The sequence below is a fragment of the Passer domesticus genome, chromosome 6, assembly GCF_036417665.1.
Source record: "Passer domesticus isolate bPasDom1 chromosome 6, bPasDom1.hap1, whole genome shotgun sequence".
Taxonomy (NCBI): Eukaryota; Metazoa; Chordata; class Aves; order Passeriformes; family Passeridae; genus Passer; species Passer domesticus.
In genome coordinates, this window is record NC_087479.1 from 56,200,511 (window position 1) to 56,224,243 (window position 23,733).

Consider the following 23,733-nt stretch of genomic DNA (forward strand, 5'->3'; position numbering starts at 1 on the left):
TTTGGGTTTTTTGTTTTGTTTTGTTTGTTTTGCTTTGGTTTGGTTTTTTTGGGTTTTTTTTGTCTGCCAGGAAAATATTAGCATCTTAAAAATTAACCTGTTATTTGCTCTGCTCCTATTAGCTTTCCATGCCTAATCTTGGATTCAGTGAACAAAGTCAGTTAGCAGTTTTCCCATTGTGCAGTGCTACCATGGAGAACATTAACACTTCTTCTTTCTCCTCACGTGGATGCCCCCAGATGCTACCTGTACTTCTGCAGAAAATGTTACCATGTTATAGATTAAAAAAAATATATATACTCTGTATGTATTTGTATTTTGGTACATTATAGGAAAAATATATTTCTATATACAATACTAAAAATGTTTATGTGTGAAGCCCAGCCAACAACCAAGCCCAAGGTCAGTTGCTCACTCATTCCCTCAAGTTAAGGGACAAAATCAGAAGAGCAACAGTGACAAAACTCAGAGACTGTGATAAAGCCTTGCTTAATAAGCCAAACAAAGTTGAACAAGGGATTAATTTCTCCCTTCCCATGGCAGCAGGTGCTCAGCCATGCCCAGGAAGGCAGGGCTCCATCACGTGTGACGTTTGGGAAGAGTCCATCATCCAAAAATCCCGGCTTTTCCTTCCCCCAGCTCCATGTGCTGAGATGGCCTGGGACACCCCTGGGGTCAGCTGTCCTGCCCCTGTCCCCTCCCAAGTCCCTGTGCACCCCCAGCCTCCTCTCTGCTGGGGTGAAGAGCAGGGAAAAGCCTTGGCTCTGTGTCAGCACAGCTCAGCAGCACTGAAAACATCCCTGCTTTCAGCACAAACACAACATGTAGCCCACACCAGTTCCTGTGAGGAAAATTAACCCTGCCCCAAACAAAACCAGCCCAGCTCATCTTACGTGGTGTTGATCTATCTTTAATTTTCAGTGTGAGCCTCTGGGAGTCCAAAAGCAAAATATTTTGATGGTCCTGCCTGAAAATCATGCTGATATATCTGAAAAAAATTTGCAAAGAATATGAACATTAATCTCGCAAATGAATATGGATGTATATGTATAAAAATATTATAAAAGCTAAGTTCCTCTACAGAAATCCCCTGAAAATAAAGCAAAAAGAATGGCACTGCTAGGAAACAAGAAAAATACTATTTGATACAAAACAGAATATGCAACTGTTTTTAATCCTATAGCTTTATAGATCCTAAAATTACTTTGTATTGCCAAAAAAAAAAGGATCATGAGAAGAACTTTAATTTAAGAAACTTTCCTAAAGTAAATTTATATTACTGTAATGTGTATATTTTGCTATGTATAAATAATATACTGTAGTGTACATTTTGCTGTGTATTTCATCACAGAATGGAAGTAACAGCCAGTCAGCCTTGTCATGCACTGCTCATTTTGCACTTTAGGTTATTACCTGTTCTCTCCCCTTGCTGTTTCTTTAATTAAGAGAAAGCTCTTTTATTGTGCAAGATATTCTCGATGTTGATTCTGTGTGTGCACACTGGCTGCTGCAGCAGGCCTGGCTGGGCTCTGTGGATGCTGCAGCTTCCAAGTGCTTCATACAGACCCTGCTGGGAGATTATTGCAGCAAAGGCTTCTTACAAGACTTGTCCCATTTTTATCTGAGGGTCCCCCTAGCACACAAGGTTCATAACAACTAATTATTTTGGTTGCAATTGGATTTATCATGTAGTTCCCAAAAGGAAAAAAAAAAAAACAACAACCCTCTATTTTATTGAAGGAAGCATTATTAATTATTTATTTAGCACCAGGGTAGGGAGGGAGGTGCAGCAATGGCATCCAGGGATCCCTGAGCTTTCAGCTCAGACCAGCCCTCCTCAAGGAAATTGCTCCACATTGCTGCTCTTTCACTTAGAGAAAATAATTCTTTCCCAGGATAGTGTAAGAAAACTGTGGATAAAAGAGAACCTCTCTAAGCCTTTGAAGGGCAGAAGCTGTTATTAAGGAGGTTTTTTACTATCGTGCACATCTTTGTTTTAAGTCTTATTTTAAGGGAAAAAAAATTCCACGTTGCTTAAAAAGTGACACATTGTCTCTTGGAGGAGTGAGACTGGTATTGTTTTAGCATTAGAGTGCCATTAATAACCTACATTAATAACCTGGAGTGTAGGTTACAGCTGCTGCAATCAATGTGTACCTGTGGGCAGTGAAAACATGGGAATTTAGGATCCAGTCCTTTGGGACCACCAGTGAGGACTGGAGAGCAGCACATCCAATATTCTGCTCATGTGACTACATCAAATATCTCATGGTCAGCTGCAGAGCAGCACAATTTTCCTTCCCTGATTTCCTTTCCCTCTGCCCCCAAAATGATTTTGTAGCACTATCAGCCCGGGTATGGTGGATTTGAACAAATATATACATTGCTCTTTTGCAAAGAAATTCCGTGTACAGTTTCTAATTAAATAATTTTGATCATTCCAATTCAATCAGGCTGCATAAACATCAAATGTCAAAAAGAAATCTCTATTCCTGTACTCCTTTGCTGCCTCCACAGAATGGTTCTTAGCGATATAAATGATGTTTGTTCTCCTGTTACTGCATCTCCAGATAATGAGCAGTTTTATTATAGTTGGAGCATTATCCCAGCATGTATTTGCAAGAAGTGTATGACAATGAAATAGTAATTTTTCATTATTTTTCTTAATATCTTTAGACCATCTATGCCTCTGATAAATATTTATACTCAGCTTTTGTATAGAAATAGATTCCTCTTCTCTAAATTACCCTCAACTGTAGTTTCTTTATATGACTTTTTTATCTTTTTAACCATTAAAAAGCTGTTTTTAAGGTCATCTCAGTACTTTGCATGAATGCTTTTTCTTCCCTATATCTGTTAGGAATGTTTGCTATGGACAAAGAAGCATTATTTATCCAGGGTGATTTTCAGTTCTACTTTAGATCCAATGCCAACTGTGGGAAAGCATTTTATTTCTTTTAATCTATATCTTAGTGGTGATGTTATAATGACACTTTTAGAAGCATTGCTTACTGATCTTGTTTTCAGGTAGACTGCATCATAGAAAGGGGTATCATGAGATATTCAAAAGGATTCTGTTTCTTACAAGATTTGTCCCATTTCTATTTGAATGTCCCCCTAGCACACAAGGTTCATAACAACTAATTATTTGGTTACACTTGGATTTATGATGTAGTTCCCAAAAGGAAAAAATCCCCTCTAGTTTATTATATTGTTTTCTTTAAAGAGAAAATTTGGCTGATCTGGGGGAGTGACTGCACCAAAATACTTCCTGTAAATAATAATGTCTTCATCGTTTTCAGGAGTAAGAAAATGAGAATGAGGGAGCTGAGTGCCAGAGGGATATGCGTGGATCTCTTGTTTCTCCTTACTTTTTAACCTATATCCTCTTTCACAGCAAATATTAAAGATTAAACCAGTTCTGCTGTGGGCATTGTTTCCCTCTACGGCTTTGTTATGTTTGTATTGGTGATTGTCAGACAGACTATTCACATGAAATGCACTCTCCCAGTTCAATTTTGGTCTCATCTGAAAATAGAGATTCTATATCAGAAGAGTGTAATAGAAGATAATGAGATGATACCTGGAAAGGAAACACCAAGCAGCAAGAGAAAGACCAGAAAAAAAATCTGTGTGGCACTTAGCACTAATTTTGAGGAAATGAAGACATTGCCTTCTAAAACCTTTTGCAGTTCAAATCCAGCTGTTTGCTGCTGCATCCTAATCCTTTTTGCTCTATAGTTTTCTGGAATGATGGAATTTTAATTTAATGGGGTTTTAGCGAGTTTATTCTCAGAATTGTCAATCTCCCTGTCAGAAATCTCATTAACACAGATTAGATGTGAGGAACATTGCCTTAGTGACCAGAACAGGCTCATGTGGCTGCCCCTTGCTCCACACAAGGAAAGAGGCATTGACAATCTGGGCAACATAAAAAATGCACATGCAATGGCTCTGTTTTCTTTCTAATTTGTGTGTCATCACTGCAGATCTTTTCAGGCAATTTGAACTGCAAGATGTTCATATCTCATGTCTATTTGTGATAGTTTTCCATATTTTTTATTAAAAATAATGTTAATGTTTGGGTAATTCTCAAGCATTTATTATCTGTTCTTCTCAAGTGCGTGTTAAACATGGCCTTGCACAAATCCTGGTACATTAAAGGTAATTGACAGTATTATTGACATCTGCAGGTATGCACTGATTCGAAGGATTGCCTTTGAATGAGCAATTTTTCACTTAATCTTCCTTTTTCTTCAGCCAGTGTAGGCTAAGTTGACTCCACTGATTGCAAAATGGGAATTTGAACCTAGATTTTATTGCCAGTGGTGTCAGAATTCATATGAAAGAATTAATATGAAGCCTTTAATATACGAACTGGAAAAATATAGTGCAGTGAAAGCAACCTGTTTATGTGGTGGTCTTGGTATTGAGAAAAATCTGTTCTGCTTCACAACTCCTCATGGTGTTATGTAGGACCCAGGAGAGTTTGATGCCATTAGCAAGTGGAGGAATGAATGCAGAAATGTTTCAACAGATGTCAGAATTGGGCATTGTTTTTTTTATTTCTGCTCTTTTCAAATATTTTTCTTTTAACAATACCTTTGTCCAGCCAGGAGAAAAAAAACAACCAAATGTTTTTTGTGTGGATGTACAGTGTTCACCTGCATGGGACAAGGCAGCCTTGTCCTTCTGTGGTGCACTCCACACATGCAGAGAAACTGAGATACATGAAGCCACAAAGTGGAATACAAATATATTTCTATTGCTCTGTGGCAGCTGCAGTGACACAAAAGTTGTTAAAGACAACAGCCCAAAGCCTGGATTTAAAACTCCCAACAGGTGGAACAGATCTTAGTGCATTTGCCAACATATTCCAAGGCTCTCTACCTACTGTAAAGAAAATCCTTTTGTTGCTATTTTCAGACAGAGCATAATTTGCTAAGGAGTTAATGAAACAAGAAAAATCAGTGGTTCCTAAACAGGAAAAAAGTCTAGTTGTGTGGCAGCTGTATGTGAAGAAAGGAAATCATGTTAAAAGATGGTAGAATAACTTGGCATGTATATGGGTAATATTGTGAGCCTTGCATGGGGCATGTAAAGCATTTAACTAGTCAATAATTTCCATATTTCCCAAAGCACATACTTTATTTGCCTCAGTCTACATTAAAATAATAAAAGTGTCATAATAGTTGTAATTTTGTTTAATCTCAAATGATGGCTGTTATCAGAATTATCTTAAATCAGAATTTTGGAGATGTTGAACTGATATTTTGTAAGTCATGAACCTGATTTTTTTTTTTTACAAGGGGAAAGATTCTATATCAGAAGAGTGTAATAGAACATAATGAGATGACACATAGAAAAGAAATAGCAAGCAGCAAGAGAAGTTCTATATTTTTTAAAGCACCTAATTATAAGTTGATATTTTCATGATGCTGCATTTTGTCTATAAATGAATATTACAAAAAGTTATTGCCCATGCCTCAAAGAAAAAATTCTGGATTCTTTTGAGGATTGTTCTAAGCACTTTTTTTTTTTTTTTTTTTTTTTTTTTTTTGTGCTTGGAGTTGGAAATAGTTTTGATTACAAAGTGTATTTTTATTATGTTTTTACTTTCTGTCTCTGGACTGGCTTTTGCCTGTGCTGATTAACAGAACACTTCAAGGTTTACGTTAATCCAGAATTTTGATTACAGAATATAAGCTTATAGACTTCAGAGTATGAAGTGAGGATATAGAGATTCTTGATTAGTTTGATGCTGAAATGGTGCCATAACTCTAACATCATGTCCCTTTCCTCTGTGTGTACAAGTTTCCTTGAAGAGCTGTGTGTACTTCTGACTCCCACTGTGTGTGGGTCTTCTGTTCCTCCTTACTTTTTAACCTATATCCTCTTTCACAGCAAATATTAAAGATTAAACCAGTTCTGGTGTGGGCATCTAGATCAAAATGTGGATCTGGAAGCCAAATTTAACACTTCACATGTTGGGGTAGCCTTTGCCTAAGGCACTGCTCTGTATTTTGGCTTTTTCAGGCTGATGCCTCTGCTCCAGAGCAAAGGTTTAAGATCTGAAATGAGTTGCAATGATCAATATTTCTTTCTTCCCTCAATAATTCTTACAGAACTCTGAAAACCAAAAAAAAACCCGACTCCCAAAGGCGATTGAAACTTGCAATTTCGTTTTGCTCAACGTGAAGTTCTGTAATCCTTCAGCACATTACCTGGTTCTCCTGTGCCATTAGGGTATTAGTACTAATGGAGACACATAGTTATTACAAACAATTCCAAATTTCACGGTGTGGATCTTAATAGCAGAAAGGGATTTTCTTGTGATTAAAAAGAAAAATGGGTGGCAAAATAAGGAAGGAATGCTTGTTACATAGGATGATCCCCTGGAGGCTTAATTACTGCAAAAACAAATAGGAGGTAAATGTTCAAGATGTTTGCAGGTTAAACATTCCATGAGTATCTTTTAAATAAGAGTATCTGCAACCTTGGAGCAGCTAATTGCTCAAGGATCACAGCCATTTGTGCTGCCTCATTTTCCCCTGGGATCGACACTCACAACAGGATAATTCTTACCCTGATATAAGTGTCACAGTAGGGACTCAGTGTAATTTGCTGATATGATATCAAAAATAGCATTAGGGTAATTACATTTTGCACTTGTAATGTTTCACAGGCAATAATGTAACTGAAAAGTACTCTTTTTTTTTTTTTTTCGTTATAGTAACCTGGCCATTCCCCACCAGAACCAGAGTTTTCTACTCATTTTTCTTCTAAAGTTGAACAATGAAGTTACCAAAAGTTTTGGGGTTTTTTTAGCACCTTCAACACAGAATTATATCCAATAATGAGATCTGAAGAACAAAGTGAGGTAAGTATTACACTGTTTGACTTGGGAGATGTTCTGTAGCCTAAGATGATCCATTGTGTCATCTGCCTTCAGTACTGTTCCACTGCAGTTTAATTGGAACTCTTTGCTCCTCTCATTTTCTGGAGGAAAAGTAAAACGAGTAGATTGTTTTGTTGTTGTCACTTGGATGTATTCCAGTAGATAAAACTGAACCTTTCTGTTCAAAAATGTAATTCCCTGTAACACTAACCTTAGCTTGTGAATTGTGAAACCCATGCAAGGAAGACCAGCATCTGCAGCTCTTCAGTAGAAAAGTGTCTACAGCAAGAAAACCAGACCTCAGTTTGTTGGAAATTGCCATGGAGGTCTGGATTTAAATTGACCTCCCCCTGAATTTACATCAGGTGACAGAATGACCCAAGTGCTACTCACTTGGGTCACCAGGGACAAAGGAAATGGATTTAATTATGGTTTAGACTCAGCTCAACCAGAGATTTTGCAAAGCTTTGTAATAAGTTGGTGGTGCTTCTTTGAAGTCTTGCATCAGTTTCTGGGAAATGCCCAAGTCCTGGGAAGCACATCTTTATTTACAGCTGAAATCTTATTTAGGTGGTACCCACCATCTTGTTTAGACATATTAGATTACATTTACAACTTTGATATTACAGAAAGGATCATTGTTCATTAAATCCTGGCCCAAACAAGTAACCCAGAGATGACAAACATGGGGGATCAGAGTTTAAGCTTTTGTAACTAGAAAAGACAAGTTGAAGAACTGATGGCAGCTGGCGTAACTGGGATGGAGGTTGGCACACAAAGCCTCCAGGAACTGCGCTCTGGGACCAGCTGTGGTTTGGCTCTGCTTCATCCACACCTCCAGTACTTGCAGGGGAAAAAAAATAAAAATATTTGTCTACCTGGCTTTGAGGGGCTCCCTGACCACGCTGCCCATGGGTGACTGTTTCCTGCCTAAGCTGGTCACGAAAAAGTGTAGAGGAGCCAAGCTGGACTGAAAATTTGTCTTTGCAGCTGTAATAATTTCAATATACAGAAACAACTATTTAAAGAGAGATTGTTGTATAAAAAAGGCACTCTGGGAATCTCAAAATTAAAGCCTGGAAATGAAGGTGAATTCAGATGATGTATTTGAGGGCTCTCCTGCAATGGGCTAAATTGCACAGAGGAAAAAACAAAAAAGAAAGGCACATTGGAAGATAATTTTATTTTGCCATTGAACAGTGCTAGAGACCCTTTTGGTAGATAGACAAATGCTTGTCATTACTTTGTGCTCAAAGGCAACATTGAAAGTGACCTGGAACAGGCAGGAACTGACTTTTTTCTACTAATATGATATGAAAGTTTTATCGTATTAGGAATTTTCTGTCATGGTGGATTAGTATCAGGTCATATTAATGTTCCTTTTTACTAACTTACAATGAAATGTGCTAACGTGACTACACTTCACTATCACATGAGAAGAAAAGCAGAATGATTTTATATTAATGTGATACCATAGAAATATTTCAATACCTCTGTCCCATGGCGAGTAGGAAGAAGTTAAAAATAAAATAAAATATAATGGCTTGGGACAAGGAGTTTATGGGTTGTTTTTTTTCCCAGGGATGAAACTCCTTCTCTCACCCTCCCTGCCCCCAACATCATGTCTACATTTGTTAAATGCTTTCTGGATTTTTGAAGTGATTAATTTTGAAGCAGTTTGGGCTTGATTTCATAATTATAGTTGCTCTCCCATTTCTAACTAAAAGTCATTGGGAGCAGCAAATGCTGAATACCTATACAAAACAACCCAGGAAGTTCCAGGCTGACTATCCCTTTACTTTCAACATTGCAAGTGTTGACTTCTCAAAATGTTGATCTAGAAGCCAAATTTAAAAAAAAAAAAAAAATAGAGAAGGCGGGGGGAAAATAAGGGGGAGGAAGAAAAAAAAAGGAAAAAGAAAAGCCATCATATTGTGTCCATGCTCCATTATGCACTGAATACTGTGGCCAGAAATAATTAACAGGCACAAAGGGTGGCAGTTAGTCATTTGGCTGTATGATTGTACCTGCAAGCTTTCTTTCATCTGGAGCCAAAATCTGATAAAAATGGATAATGTTTGAAATGTTCAGTCTTATCTAAATTATGACCAGAAAAAGCCTGGGTTTAATCTTGGCTCCAAACTTTTACAGGACAAAGGAGATGAGTTTGGCTCCTAGATTGAAATTCAAGTCATCTCTAATTCTAAAAATCTGTAATGTGGTTTTCAACGTTTCCTTTTTGATGCAGCTAGCATTCCTAAAAGCTTTGGTCTAAAATAAAAGGGATCAAACCCTGTCAAAAACACTAAAGAGGTGATAAATTAAAGCAGAGTTATTTTTAGAAGGGCAGGATTGGTCCATTGGATGGCATCCATGAAGAAGACTGAGTTCCCTGCTGGAAGGTGATGAAACATATTTACACCAGCTCAGAGGACTTGAGATGGTTCTTCTTGCTGCAGGCACAGCCCTTTGCTTCAGGCCCTTGGCAGGTAAGGGAATGAGAAGAGACCCCATTGTGTTCCCATTTCCAGTGAGAGGAACACAGCTGTATTTTTCAGTTGCTATTCTGACTACCAGCAGTCACTGCTCTGGAGCCCCTTATCCTTTTGCTGTTTTGGGGGGTTTTTTTGCTGGGTTTCTCATCCTAGTGCTGTCCCCATGAGGCTCAGCAGCTTCTCATCAGAACGGCCTCAATTAAAACAGCAGCACCACTATCTGTAAATTGCTGTTTTGCACCATTAATGTTGTGTTAAAGGGCGAGGGTCTGCAGCCCCTTGTCCTTTTGCAGTTTGCTGTCCTGGCCCTGCGTGGGTTGGGCAGTGCTGCCTTCCAGAGCACTGTGGAGCTGCAGGGCAGGGCTGGGCATCTTGTGCCAGCCCTTTTGTCTTAACAAACACCTACAAATGAGACAGCCCTTTGTGCTCCAAAGCATGGCAAGGGGCAAGGGCAGGCAGAGGTGCTGGGCTCCCTCTCTCCACTGCTGAACCGGGCACTTCAGCACTGCTGTGGAACAAATCTCCCACTGATCCAGGTTGTTTATGACTAGGTCATGGTGGTGTTGATCTGAGCAGCACTCAGAGATATAAGAAAAAGGTGGGCTCTACCAGGGAATTTGGAACCTGAAATACTCTGCATCATTGAAAACACTGATTTGGGAATCTAAAGCAAAGCTAATCCTAATCCACAGCTCAGCAGAGCAGTAACAGCCAGCTGCTAATGCATTCTGGGGGGAAAGTGGGGATAGCCAAGTCCAGCCTGGTCTTTCTGAGACCTGTAGAATAATGTTGTATTAGAGAGGAGAAACTCTGAAGTTTTTATGTCAGGTTATTAAAAACATGTTTGTTAATCATGTATTGTCATTTAAAAGCTCTGCCAGGTTAGAGAACCTGGGCTTCTCATCCTAAAGCTGTCCCCTCAGCAGCTTCTCAATTAAAACAGCAGCACCACTATCTGTAGATGACTGCTTTCCATCATTTATATTGTGTTATCTCTCTCTTCAGACTGCTTTTTAATTTTTATGTTTGCAATTATAAGTGATTTAAAGGAAAATTCATTGCACGACCTGTCCAGAGTCATTAAATTCACCTAGGTTGAATAACCTGATGCTCACTTGGAAATAACCACATCAGGGACATTATCTTACTGAATTTTCAGCTAACTTAGAGGTATAGTGCTTATCTTTTCTTCCTTTTTCTCTTCCCTTCAAGTGTAGTGGTGGGGGAGGGGGGAACATTTTTAATTCACAAGAGATAATTAGCCAAGTCTGAAAGCTGTGCACTAATTACAGAATGCTGTATATCTCATGTAGCTGATTGCAGCACAGGTTTCTGAATAGTAGGTATGATTTTTTTCCAAACACTGTTCAGTAATTTGAAATGTTATTAGGGGATTAACTTTCCATATGAAAAGCTAAACTAATACTTATTATACAGATTATAGCAGCAAGTGGCCTACAAAGCTGTTGAGGCCATTATTTTTGCAGGCTGCCATCACTGCCAGGGACTGAGGAGAGTGCTGGAAAACCATCCTGGCCAGGGGAATATGCAGAGCAGCATCCTCTGCTGCTCCTCATCCTTCCCTCCTCTGCCAACACCAAATGAGGAGGCAGAGGAGGAAAGGTGTAGGGCTTGTTTTGTGCTATGCTGCAAATCAATCAAACTCTGCTGATCTTCTCGAGTTATTTAGGCCAATCTTTGGGACAATGCTTTTAAATGTTTATTGTTTTGAGAAAACTGAGCAGTACGACTTTAAGTATCTATTTCTGGACACAGGGTGAAGTTAGTTTCTGCATCAGTATTTTCAAACCCCATTAAATAGGTTGTTTTGATTCACTGTTGATGGTGCTAGGTAGAAGCTGTTGCTGATTCTTCTTCTCTCCTACTCACTTTTTTATGCTCTTATAGGGTCACATAGTCTCCCTTTGTGTGACCTCTGATATTTGTCCAGCCCATGGGAAATCTAACTGGATCCCTCCAAGCTAAAAGCATGAAGCTGATGCTTGTAGTTCCAGTGAAAACCTCCCATTCCCTATGAACAAGGCAGCAGCAAATGCAGACCTGCTTTTAAATGCAGGCCATGCGGCTGTGACCATGGAGAATGGGAGTCTGTGGAGCAGGACAAGGAAGCTCTTAGATTTCTCTGCTGAATAAGTCAGCACTTAAGTGTAGGGCTCACACTGGGGCTGTAAAATGCACACTAACCAGTGGATGGAAAATACCTGTGTACAGTTTGTGCTTCTAGGGGAAATGTAACCTGATTTTGGAAGAGAAAGGGATCAATGATAAAGTTTGCTCATCTTTCTAAATCTGTATGATGGTCTAGTGTTAAATTTCAACACCACTTCACCACCAGCACCACCTCCCAAAAAAGAAAACAACCCTGCCATTGTTTTAAAAAGAAATTATTTTAATGTAAAAATGTACTAATTGCATAATATTATTTAGACTGAGTTGAGTTGTATTCTTTGTTTTGGAAAGTACTTGTTCAACTCTTTATTAATAATTTAAAACAGATTTCATTATGACTTTTTTCTCTGCCTTTTTGTCTTCACTTTGCATTCTTTGATAGATCAACCAGCAGAGTTCTTCCTAAAAGGACTTGCATATTCTCTCTAACAAATGTCCAAATTATTTATTAAAAAGCAAATTATCTGTTCTCACATCTGCCTACCTTATTAACCAATTCTTCCTTTGCTTTTCTTTTCTATGCTCTTTCTGTTTGTAGAATTATAGCTTCAGCCCCTCTGTTTGTGCTGATATATGATTGAATAGCTTATTGAATGCACTTTGTCCACATTTCTGGAATACATTTGCTGTTCTAAATTTTTTAATGCATTTAGCTTCCGATATGAAACTTGGGGAAATGGTTCTGAACATCTCCACATCAGGTTCCCATTGCGTCCCTTTGTCTATCCTAGCAGTAATATCCTCTGAGATTTCCTCCTGCAGGCATCTCTGAAACCCTTAATTGAACCACTAGTGTGCTTGTTTAAAGTGTTTCCCTCGCTTGGCTTTCTAAAATGATTTTTAAGCTTTCCCTACACACGTTTCCAGTCTCCCCAGCCTTTCCCTTAACTAATGGCATTATGATGGTCTCCTGCCTTCAGGGATCTCTCCTGAACTACATGAACTCCTGAAGTGTCAGTAAAGACTTATCTCACTTTCTGTTCCCACTTTTATTTCTCTCTTGGATACCTGGGCTTCCTTCAGGCTCAGCTGTGAGTAGCTGTGCATCCTTTTGCAAGAGAAGAAAGGGGTGTAAGTCACTGCCTCGCTCCCTTGCACGGGCTGCCACTAAACTGCATTGCACAAGAAAAACTTGGCATTGATGCCATTAGGAGTGGATCAAACAGCGAGTTCTTCTGGCTTTTTATATCAGGATAAGCCCATGTGGTCCTTGCATCCTCAGCTGTCTAACCAGAGTTAGGAAACCCAGGCTGAAGTGCCAGTGAAGCTTCCAGGTTATAGCTCTGGTTTACATACCAAGTCAGAGATTTGGGAAGCCTTGGAAAAACTTGGCATTGATGCCATTAAGAGTGGATCAAACAGTGAGTTCTTTTGGCTTTTTATATCAGGATAAGCCCATATGCTCCTTGCATCCTTAATTGTGGAACTAGAATTAGGAAACCCAGGCTGAAGTGCCAGTGAAGCTTCCAGGTTATAGCTCCGGTTTACATGCCAAGTCAGAGATTTGGGAAGTCTTGTGGGAGAGATTAAGGAATTTAAAATTTCCAGTATGATGGAAATTTTAAATTGTTTCTCCTAGCAGTTTATTTTGATTTATAAAAAGCAAGCAAAGCAAGCAAAACCCAATTCTATCATAGGTTTTTTACTAAGATCAGGCACCATGAAACCCTTCACTTTTGCAGTTTTGATTGTTATGACAGGGTGAGGAGCCAGACAGGACTGAAAAAGCCACTTTGCCCCAGTACCCTGCTGCAAAGCACCAGTATTCAGGTAGGAGGTATTAGATACAGTTATACCTTGGAACAGTCAAATTAAGGCAAATTAATTCTTTAAATATTCCCCAGTACCCTGCTGCAAAGCACCAGTATTCAGGTAGGAGGTATTAGATACAGTTATACCTTGGAACAGTCAAATTAAGGCAAATTAATTCTTTAAATATTCCCAGTTGTCATAGGATTTTAGTTTGATGCTTTTCACTCTGGTTCTGGAAAGTGAATTCTTAAATCTTTGGGTTTGACCCAATTAAAAAAAAAAAATTAAAAACCCAAACAAGGAAAAAACCTCACACTGAGAGATTTTGACTGCCTGATTCACTTTTGGTTTTGTTTCATTTGGTTCAGCCTTTTTCTTTTAATACTTGATCAAATCTTTCACTTCAGATATTCTGTGGATGGGTTCAAAAGCAGTTTTGTTTGTCTTACATATTGTTCCATATATCTGTCTTGAGCTATGCTGGCTTCTCTTGTCATTTTGACACTGATTTACTGGAATGAATTTATATTTTAAACTCCGTTACTGTTCTTTAAATGCCTTCCATTCCACATTAACATTTCTCAGCAATGGTTGGTTCTAATTAGTTTTTATCCAGCCTGTTTGCAAATCTAGCACAATATCTTTTGAAAACAAACTTACTGAAGAATATCAGACATTTGAAGAACATCAGTGATCAAATGACTTTACTGCTGGTAGTTCATCTATGTTCTGAGTGTGCTTGCACCCAGTTATATAAATCATTTGTATGTAGTCATTTAACTCCTAAAGGAAAAAATTAATTATATTGAAAGGTCTGCTGCAGAAACTCATTTTTTCAATGACCTATAGCAAGTAGAGATTCAAAGGCTTGTGAGTAGGTCATGGATTTCTGAAAGAAATGTTGGAGAGTTCTGAAAGAGCTCACTCTGTCAGCAGCTGAGCCCCAAAAGCTCACTCCCACCACACTGGGATGGGGGAGGGACTTGGAAGGGGTAAAAGTGAGAAAAATCTAAGAGTGAGATAAAGACAGCTCAGTAGGGAAAGCCAAAGCAATCCACACAAGTAAAGCAAGGAATTCATTCCCCTTTCCTGATGGAGCTCAGCCATGCCCAGGGGAGCAGAGCTCCATCCCAGGGGAGCTCCATCCCAGGGGAGCAGAGCTCCATCCCAGGGGAGCAGAGCTCCATCCCAGGGCTCCATCCCAGGGGAGCAGGGCTCCATCCCAGGGGAGCAGGGCTCCATCCCAGGGGAGCAGAGCTCCATCCCAGGGGAGCAGGGCTCCATCCCAGGGGAGCAGGGCTCCATCCCAGGGGAGCAGAGCTCCATCCCAGGGGAGCAGGGCTCCATCCCAGGGGAGCAGGGCTCCATCCCAGAGCTCCATCCCAGGGGAGCGCAGGGCTCCATCCCAGGGGAGCAGAGCTCCATCCCAGGGGAGCAGAGCTCCATCCCAGGGCTCCATCCCAGGGGAGCAGAGCTCCATCCCAGGGGAGCAGGGCTCCATCCCAGGGGAGCAGGGCTCCATCCCAGAGCTCCATCCCAGGGGAGCAGGGCTCCATCCCAGGGGAGCAGGGCTCCATCCCAGAGCTCCATCCCAGGGGAGCAGGGCTCCATCCCATGGGAGCAGGGCTCCATCCCAGAGCTCCATCCCAGGGGAGCAGGGCTCCATCCCATGGGAGCAGGGCTCCATCCCAGAGCTCCATCCCAGGGGAGCAGGGCTCCATCCCAGGGGAGCAGAGCTCCATCCCAGGGGAGCAGGGCTCCATCCCAGGGGAGCAGGGCTCCATCCCAGGGGAGCAGAGCTCCATCCCAGGGCTCTATCCCAGGGGAGCAGAGCTCCATCCCAGGGCTCCATCCCAGGAGAGCAGGGCTCCATGCCATGGGACAGGGACTTGGGGGGACAAACACCACACTCCAAACATCCCCTTTTCCTCCCTCTCCCCCCAGCTCCGTGCACTGAGGATGGGCCAGAGGGTCTGGGACACCCCTGGGGCTGGCTGGGCTCTGCTGGGTCCTCTCCCAGCTCCTTGTGGGCCGGGGTGGGAGGCAGGAATGGCCTTGGCTCTGTGTGAGAGCTGCTCAGCAATAACAAAACCACCCCTGACTTACCAACACTGACCCCAGCACAAATCCAAATGCCAGCTATTATGGATAAAAAATCACTCCATCCCAGTCCTAACCAGCACACATTCCTGCTGGCATGCTTTGATGGCTTTCCACCTGCCCACATGTATGAGTGTGCCAGGGTTTGTCTGGATCTTAAACAGGTTTTCGGTTTTTCTAGAGACAGTGGAGAACCAGAGCTGTACCAGGATAGCTTTATAATTTTCAGTGAAAGAAATTTGCATGTATGTTAACATTTTTGTTCTGTTTTAAACCAAACAGCTGAATAATTTGCTTCTTCATCTGTCTTTCATGTGCTGCTGCACACACATCCATTACATGTCCTCTACAGCAGAAAATTCCTGTGGAGAGATGTTTCATTCAGTGTTAGTTTTTTTCCCTAGCAGGACTGTTTGCAGAAAAATATATTTTACATTTATTTTAAACAGTGCCTGTGGATGTAAATGAGCATAGGTACCTTGAAAGAGAGAGAGAAAATGTCATTTTTAGAACCATACAATTAATATGAGCTGAGGGTTGATGCATTTGTGGTGTGCCATTCTGATCTGTGTGATTATTTTCTCTCTGCCTTCTATGCTATTTCTTCATGGTTTGGTGCTCTTGAGGTATGAATTTTAGTCAAATAAAGACAAAACTGTGGTTGTTTTATTACTTGTGTTACTGTAATTCTTAGGAATCCAAGTCATGAGGCATAATTTCACTGCCCTAACCACTGCAGCAGTGCTGAACCAGAAGAGATTGCTGAAGAAATTACAGCCCAAGAGAAAGGAAAGCACAGGGGTGGAGGCAGAGGGGGAATGCACAGCCTGAGTTCAACACCCTGGATGGGGCTGGTGGGAGTCTGAGGAAGTTTCTTCCTCCCCACTCTCTGCAATGCCAATTGCTCTATTAGGTCTTCATTTCTTGCTCTCTGTTTAGTCTTGCTGATGGAGGAAACATAATTAATGTGCTGCTTGGCAGTTACATCCTTCCCAGCTGTGGCTGAGGACAGCGTTGGGACCTAACTAGAAATTTAGAAAACCCTCTGAAATATGAGGAGCAGCATGGAAGCATATGCACATTTTTTTTGCTTGTATTTGGCCTTTAAAAAAATAACTTAGGTGAACAAGAGAAATAAAACTTTCAGCACTGGGTGAGAGATCAGCCATCTTGGGAACTGTGAGGATTTTTGGGAGTGAAGATGAGACCTGTGGCACTGGATGGACTGGAGGGAATGAATTGTTGCTCTGCTTTGCAGTGGTGCTGGGAGCTGTGCATTCAGGAAAAAAACCCCATTGTAGTAATAAAGTTATAAATAATGAGGGACTGCCTGGCTAAAAGGCTGAGCTGTGAGGTCTTGTATGAAAAGAACCTGCAAGGCTTCAAAGATTGCACTCCAGAAACTGGGTTTGGATGGATATTTAAGAGAAGTGCAAGTGCAGCTTGATGAAAGCAGATAGACCTTGACTGAGCAAACTTTTACAGTAAATTTGGCTTTCATTTTGATTTTAATGTTACTCAGATTTTTAAGGGAAGCAAAGCACCGAAAGCCAAGCAGATTTCATCTGTGCTTGATTTCCAGGTTTGATTGGAGAGCAGGAGACAGGGAAAATTCCCCTCCCCTCACAGTACTATTGCTGTCTGTCCATCCCCATCTGCTTGTTCCACCCTAATCCCTAATGCCAATTTCATCACACTTAGGTAACCTTCTAAGCGTGGTTTTTGGCTTCTTTCCTACACACCAGCAGCTCAGGGAGACACAAGCATGACACATGGACCAGCACACCCTTGAGAAAAGAGGATTTTTGGAAAAAAGAGCTGTGGCAGTCTCATCAAGGAAACTGCCTTGCTCCATTCCTCTGCGCTGTACCACGGCATCAAAGGAATGCTTGGCACAGCTGCCACGTCACCTTTGCTCCCAAACAACCTGCAGGACCTGCAATTTAGGCAAAGCACTCCGATTAAAGAAGCAAGGAAGGCACCAAGCTGCTCCCTGAGTTGTTGTGAGAGTTTTGTGCACTGCTGTGTGCAGGGTGCAGCCCCATCCCTGTGCCTTGTTACAGCTGCATCGTGCTCTACCACCCTGGCTGTGAGAAATGAGTGACTCCTTGTGCCACTGCTGAGCTCTGAGAATCTCCAGGCAGCAAAAAAAAAAAAAAAAAAAAAAAAACCAAAAAACCAAAACAAAGCACAAAAACAAACAAAAAACACCCCCCCCCCAAAAAAAAACAAAAAACAAAAAAAAAAAAAAAAAACAAACCAAAAACCCAAGAAAACCAAACAACAAAAAGAAAAGGCTGTGTGGGATTGTTCTGGGTTTTACTAAAAGCAGGGAGGGCTGGTGCAGAAGGTACAGGAGCTCTGAGGCTTTGCTTGCCTCCACAAGCCTGTTCCAGTTGGCAATAATTTGTCCCTTTGACGTAAAGATTTGCTCACAGTGTGTGTAATCTTTTCCCACTACACATAATTTTTAATTTCATTGTAAAGCACATGTTTGGAGATAGTGCAATCCTGCCTACAAAGCACATGTGAAATTTCAGCATGCAAGTGAGTGTAAAACATTTGGTTTGATGCTGCTCAAACCAATGCTTTTTAGCATCATGGCATACAGGTAGAGAAAGTATAAAAATATGGTGTAATGCAGTGGAATGAAAAAGTATCTTTCATTTCTATTCAGAGAATGCAGCAAAAATAGCCCAATGTCAAATGCTGTTTGATATCACTTCTTAATGGTCTGATACACTTATTCTTTATGTGAGCCCACTGCTGTCTTGCTTATGCTGCAAAAATTAAAAAATACCTATATTCTTTTTTTTTTTTTTGGCTCTAAGTGTACCAAATGAGTTTCTTGATTTCATTCTCAACTCCTGATGATTTTTGCCCTAATTGATGACATTCCTACCTTCATGCTGTAGAAGAGAATTTGAACTTAACAGCTCTCTGTAGAGTTTACCAAATCTTGTCTGTCTGCAGGGGAATGAATCCCATGCAGTTTCACTTCTTGCCAAATTGAGAGAAGGTGGCTGCAAGGAATTGCAGCCCCGGCATGTCTGCTCTGACACCAGTGCTGGACAAGAAGTAGCAGTAAGAAAGCAACTTTCAAAGCTTCTCTGTAAACCCTGGCAGATTCAGCAGTGCTGAGCGTTTGGATTTTATTCTAACATTAAAGCAAGCAATTGTAATATTAAAGCAAGCAGATAAATGGGAGAAACAGGTAATAAACATATATTGCATATTTTAATTGCCTATTGCATCTATTGCATATTGCATATATAAACATGTATTACATATTGCATATTTTAATTGCATCTTTTAAAATTAAACAGCATTTTGAGCTCAATTAGTTGGTCTGCACACCCTGGCAGGGCTGTGCTGCTGTGCTGTGTGTCAGCTTTGGGCACAGCTCGGGTTGCAGGCCCGAGCTCTGTGCTGACAATAACCTCACTGTCTCACTGACCTCTTCTGACAGTTTATGTCTGGCTACTTTCAGTGATTTGCAAAGCTGACATTTCCCTTTAGTGAACCTGAAACTCCTTTCTGCTGTATTGCCCAGATCTTGTGGACACAGCAGGCAGTGGTGAAAAGCAGGGAAAAGAGGGCTCCTTTCTCACTGAACCCGGGGTTTACAGCAAGTCCGAGGGGTGGAAGGAGCTGGGGTATAAACAACAACTGGGCCCCAGATTCGTTGTGGTCAGAGATTTATTTCTATTAATTTGTCATGCTATAAATGCCACACTACTCTTCTGTTCCACAGCAGATATCCTCCTGATCTTACAATATTTTCCTTCCTTATGGTAAAGTGTATCTGATTGAGCCAATTTGTACTGACAGCCTTCCTAAGTTAACTTCTCTGTGAATTCCCAGTTCATTTAATATATTTTCCTCATGCTTCCCACATTTGAGCTACCTTTGTTCTGTGTCTGAAGGATAGGAAGCTGATAGTTATTTTATATTTATATTTCAAGGCTGCTTAATGTTTAATGAGGCTGAATATGTTGTAAAAAGCTTCAGAACACTCAGGCTGGTTAATATTTCATGTCGATCTACAGAGACAACTTTATTGATCTTTTAAGCATCTGCTAAACAAGACAAGGAATAAATTAGATTTTGGTCAGTTTGATTTGGCTGGTGAGTTAAATAGCTTTTAGAGCATTATCACCTTTTAAAATGTTTTGTTTCCAGTTGAATAAAGTAGATTTTAAAGGCAGTATTTCATGTCGTTTCTCATTGCCCTTCATCTTGCCTGTTTCATTTCAGCAGTGTTTGTGTGTGTTATGAGGGATGCAGGAATACAAAGAGGGGATGTTTGCACTGGCTGCTTTATGCACCCATAATTAGACCTTCTGAAGGCACAGTAGAAGGGCCCTACTTGTCCCTGTTGCCTGCATTTTGAACACTGGTTCCCACTATTAAATTAATATTTATTTACATCACAGCTACATGCCTAGAAAATTCTCCGTAAAGCTGGACCATGAATGCAGTCTAATTCAGGGGAAAATCTACCTTATTCCCCAAGCTCCTTATCCCAGAGGACCTATTTTAACATCTTGTATGCAAGTTTACTTTTTACCAGCTTTGGGGTAATAAGTGCAGAAAATGGATTTCCTTGCAAAAAGAGGAAAAATAAATTATCCATTCAGATGTTTACAGAATTGTCCTGTAAAGCTACTGCAAGGCTTTACAAAGGTCCTTTGATACTGAAATAATTTCAAAACAGGTTTGTGATGATTGAAAGTTGCCAAACTCCGTGCCCAGAACACATAGAGCTGATCTAAAATAGACATTTTTATTAAGAAGCTGAGTAGGCAGCCTTGGCACAGAGCCGTGGGGTTTCAATGTTAGCTCAAGAATAGGTCATGCAGCTTACCCCATAGAAAGACCCATGAAACATTTGGCAGTTTGACTAAACTCAAGTGTAAATTACTGCATTTAATGTCTCCATGAAAACAGTACTCTCTAGCCTGCAAGTATACAAATACTTTTCTGGTATAGAGCTAACTTATAAATTATTCTGTAGTAAACTAAATATTCCAATTCAGTATAACCCTAAATAAGTCTGTTTCAGGTTAGATATATTTATAAGTATATATGGGAGTAATGGAATCATACTTTTTTTAGTCCCTTGCATTTGTGGAGTTTCTTTGATTGATCGTTTAAATATAGTTTGCTGTATCCAGTTTGGAACAGATGTAATAGCTATGAAAACTTCATTTCTTTGGCAGAAAACAATTAAAAGTTGTCAGTTATCAGCGATTTGAGGAGGTCTGGGGGCTCCCAGAAATGTTACACCTGTACTGTTAACTGAATTTAAAACTTAAGGACAAAACAAAAAAGGCAAAAAAATTGATGCCAAATATGTTAAAGTAAGAGCAGGAATGAAGAGAAGGATACCTCTAGGATACCTCTCCAGCACTCCTTTTGCTTCATTCCTGCTGCCTGTGGAATTTCCTTGTGAATCCACTCTTTAAAAAACATGCTTCCTATGATTTTAAAATGTCTCACCTACCTTTACATGTTACCATGTAAAGATTTCAGGAAGTTTTAGCCATCTGAAATCTGTTGCAATTGTCATTTGATTGGTTCTCAACAAGAATTCCTTCCTTTTGTGTCCCAGTAACCTGTGTGATGCAGTGAAAGCCATATTTAAATTTAAATTAGGAGTAATTTGGGGGGATATCTCTGACCTGTCCATCTCATCAGTACTATGTTCTGTATGTCTGTGTTACCTTACAGTTGATCTAATGATCAAAGCTCATCCCCACTTTTATTTCTTCCTGAAACATTAAATTCTCTCACTTTTATCCAAACAGGAGATATGTCCTGAGAAGCCCTGAGGACATCAGGCTCCTGGGAGTTCAGTAAGTACAGTAATTACTTCAAGGTACATTTTCAAAAGCTATACTAATTTTTCATCATTAGTACTCCCATTGGTCCTTTTTTAAAAGCTGTCAGGCTATTCCCATATTAAAAAAAATTTCCTACACATCTCGATGCATATCTGAATTCTTGTTGATATTTGAACTTTGATAAATGATATTTGAACTTTGAGAAATGATAAATGAACTTTGTCATTTCTAATGTATGTGTCCCCCTTAATTAGTACTCAGATTCTAATAGTACTCATTCTAATTAGTATTCAGATTTGGGATTGTCCCATGACTTGTTCTATACAGCTGTTCTGGAATTTCAGGTATGTGCTAGTTCCAGTCCACAAATGTGACCAAATTCACAAATAAGGCCAACTAAGAAACATTTAAAAATAGTAAAACTTCAAGTTAGCCAGCCAGACCATTTTTGGACCCTTTATGATTATGAAATAAATTCTTCCACAGGGAAAACAGCTAATATGCATTATATGAAACAGAGCCCTGCTGCCCTCAGAGCCAACACTTGTGCTGAGGATGGCTATCCCTTACTCATCAATGGGAATAGTACTGCATGCTCAGGACCATTGCATCCTTGTCACTGCCACAGTGAAGAAATGCTGTTTGTTCCTTTATCCTGTGGAGAGGCAGAATGCAGGGGTGAAATTGGCTGTTGTGTCACCTGCACGTGTGTGCCCCTTGCTCAGTTTCATACTGGGGAAAGCTGGTACATTCTTCTGACGTTGCTTTGAAATTCACCATGGCTGGTGATTATATAATATAGATATTGTCCATAATATAGATTATCAATCTGTATAGCACTCAGGGACATCAGCCTTACTGGTGCCTGAAACTTCAGTGGGAAATAATCCTCAATTCTCCCTCTGAGATTAGTGGAAATGGTTAATATGCTGCTTGCTGGACACTCTGAATGGAACACAGCACAGCTAGACTGGGGCCATGAAAAGAGAAGTGGTGGATGCTTCCAAGTGCTTGGCTATAGACCAAGTCAGGTTTTGCAAAATTTTTTGCTGTCAAATCTTTTTTTGTAGATCCTTCTGTCACTCTGTAAAACTCACTTCATTTGCTAAGGGTGATGCCACCATGACTCAATAAAATGCTTCAGGCTCCCTGAGCAGACCACTAAGATTTTACACACTGCCTTCCATGAACCAGACTTACACCCTAGCCATCTCACAGGAGCATGAACCAGTCTAATTCCTCAATGTTAGTGCTCAGTAGCAGTAAGATCAGGATGTGATGGTTGTAGGGTTATTTCTGACCTCCAGTCCCACCACCCCATTGTTCTGCTTGCCTTTGGGTGGCCAAGGCCTTATACTAGGCCTTAGAGTAGTTCTTATACTCCTTAGAACTAGGAGTTCATGATAACTTCACTGGGATCAAGATCAGCTTCTGCACAGCAAATAATAAAACATTCTGCAACTATTGTAAGGTACTCGTGTAATGGGAGCAGGATGGGCTGTGATCTCCTTTCTCTAGGGAGTTCTGCACAGTCCCTTTTACTGGAATAGGAGAGAGATTCAACCTGACTGAATCATTAAATGGAATTATAAGACAGCGAGCATTATCCACTTAGCTCATTTCATAAATCCCAATAATTAAAACTGCATGGGCAATAATAATGGCTATTCCAGATATCTAAGTAAGAAAAATGCACCTTTGATGCATTGTGGCACAGGCATGGTGAAAACACTGAGTTAATGGAGGATCTATGTAATAAGTTACCATACAGAACCTGCAGTTGGAAATATATAAACACATTTCCCAACAGAATTTCACTGTGTCACAATTGATTAAGAAAATCGGCAATAACTGACAAGATAGGCACAAAATGGATTTTCATGTTGCTGGGATGAAGTATGGCTCCCAGCAATTAACGGTTTTAGTCATATTAAGAAGATAAATAATGCTATCTGACATTTCAGTATTTCACATTACACTAAAATTTTGTAACGTTTGCTCATAATATGAGTTGAAATATGTTACCTAGGAAAAAAAATGTTATCTCTGGAGCAGTCAAACCCCATTAGAAACCTTAGGCTTGAAAAATCACAATGTTAACAGTTATATCCCCTAGCAAAGGTTTGCTTTCCTTAAATAGTGTTAAATTCAAACCCAGAAGCTCTAGTCTCTTTTGGAGTTACTCTTCCATAGTGCATTCAGCTTGAAAGGGAAATTTAGAGCATGGAATGTACTGTGCCATTACTGAATGTTGGTAAGAGAAACATCATGGAGAACTGCAGAAACAGGGGAGCCTTTAAAATGAAATCACATCAGGGATGCTTATATTCTCTAAAACTGCTTCTGCACTCTGCTTTGTTAAAAAAAGCTCCTAATCTTAATATGACCCCATAACCCACTATTGATAAATAATTTGATAACTTGACACCTCATTCTAGTTGGCATGTTTGCC

At 40.2% G+C, this 23,733-nt stretch overlaps 1 long non-coding RNA gene across 7 annotated transcripts in view; it reads left to right on the plus strand.

The window, feature by feature from the left end:
• Positions 1-23,733, plus strand: part of LOC135303827 (uncharacterized) — a 113,332-nt gene that overhangs the window by 77,672 nt on the left and 11,927 nt on the right. For 5 of the 7 annotated variants that reach the window (XR_010365208.1, XR_010365211.1, XR_010365209.1 and 2 more), the window contains 3 exons: positions 6,734-6,880; positions 9,241-9,387; positions 21,246-21,293. This is a non-coding gene — a long non-coding RNA (uncharacterized LOC135303827). Of the gene's footprint in view, positions 1-6,733; positions 6,881-9,240; positions 9,388-17,180; positions 17,566-21,245; positions 21,294-23,733 lie in introns of those variants that run through there. The other 2 variants (XR_010365214.1, XR_010365213.1) reach the window with 2 other exon arrangements.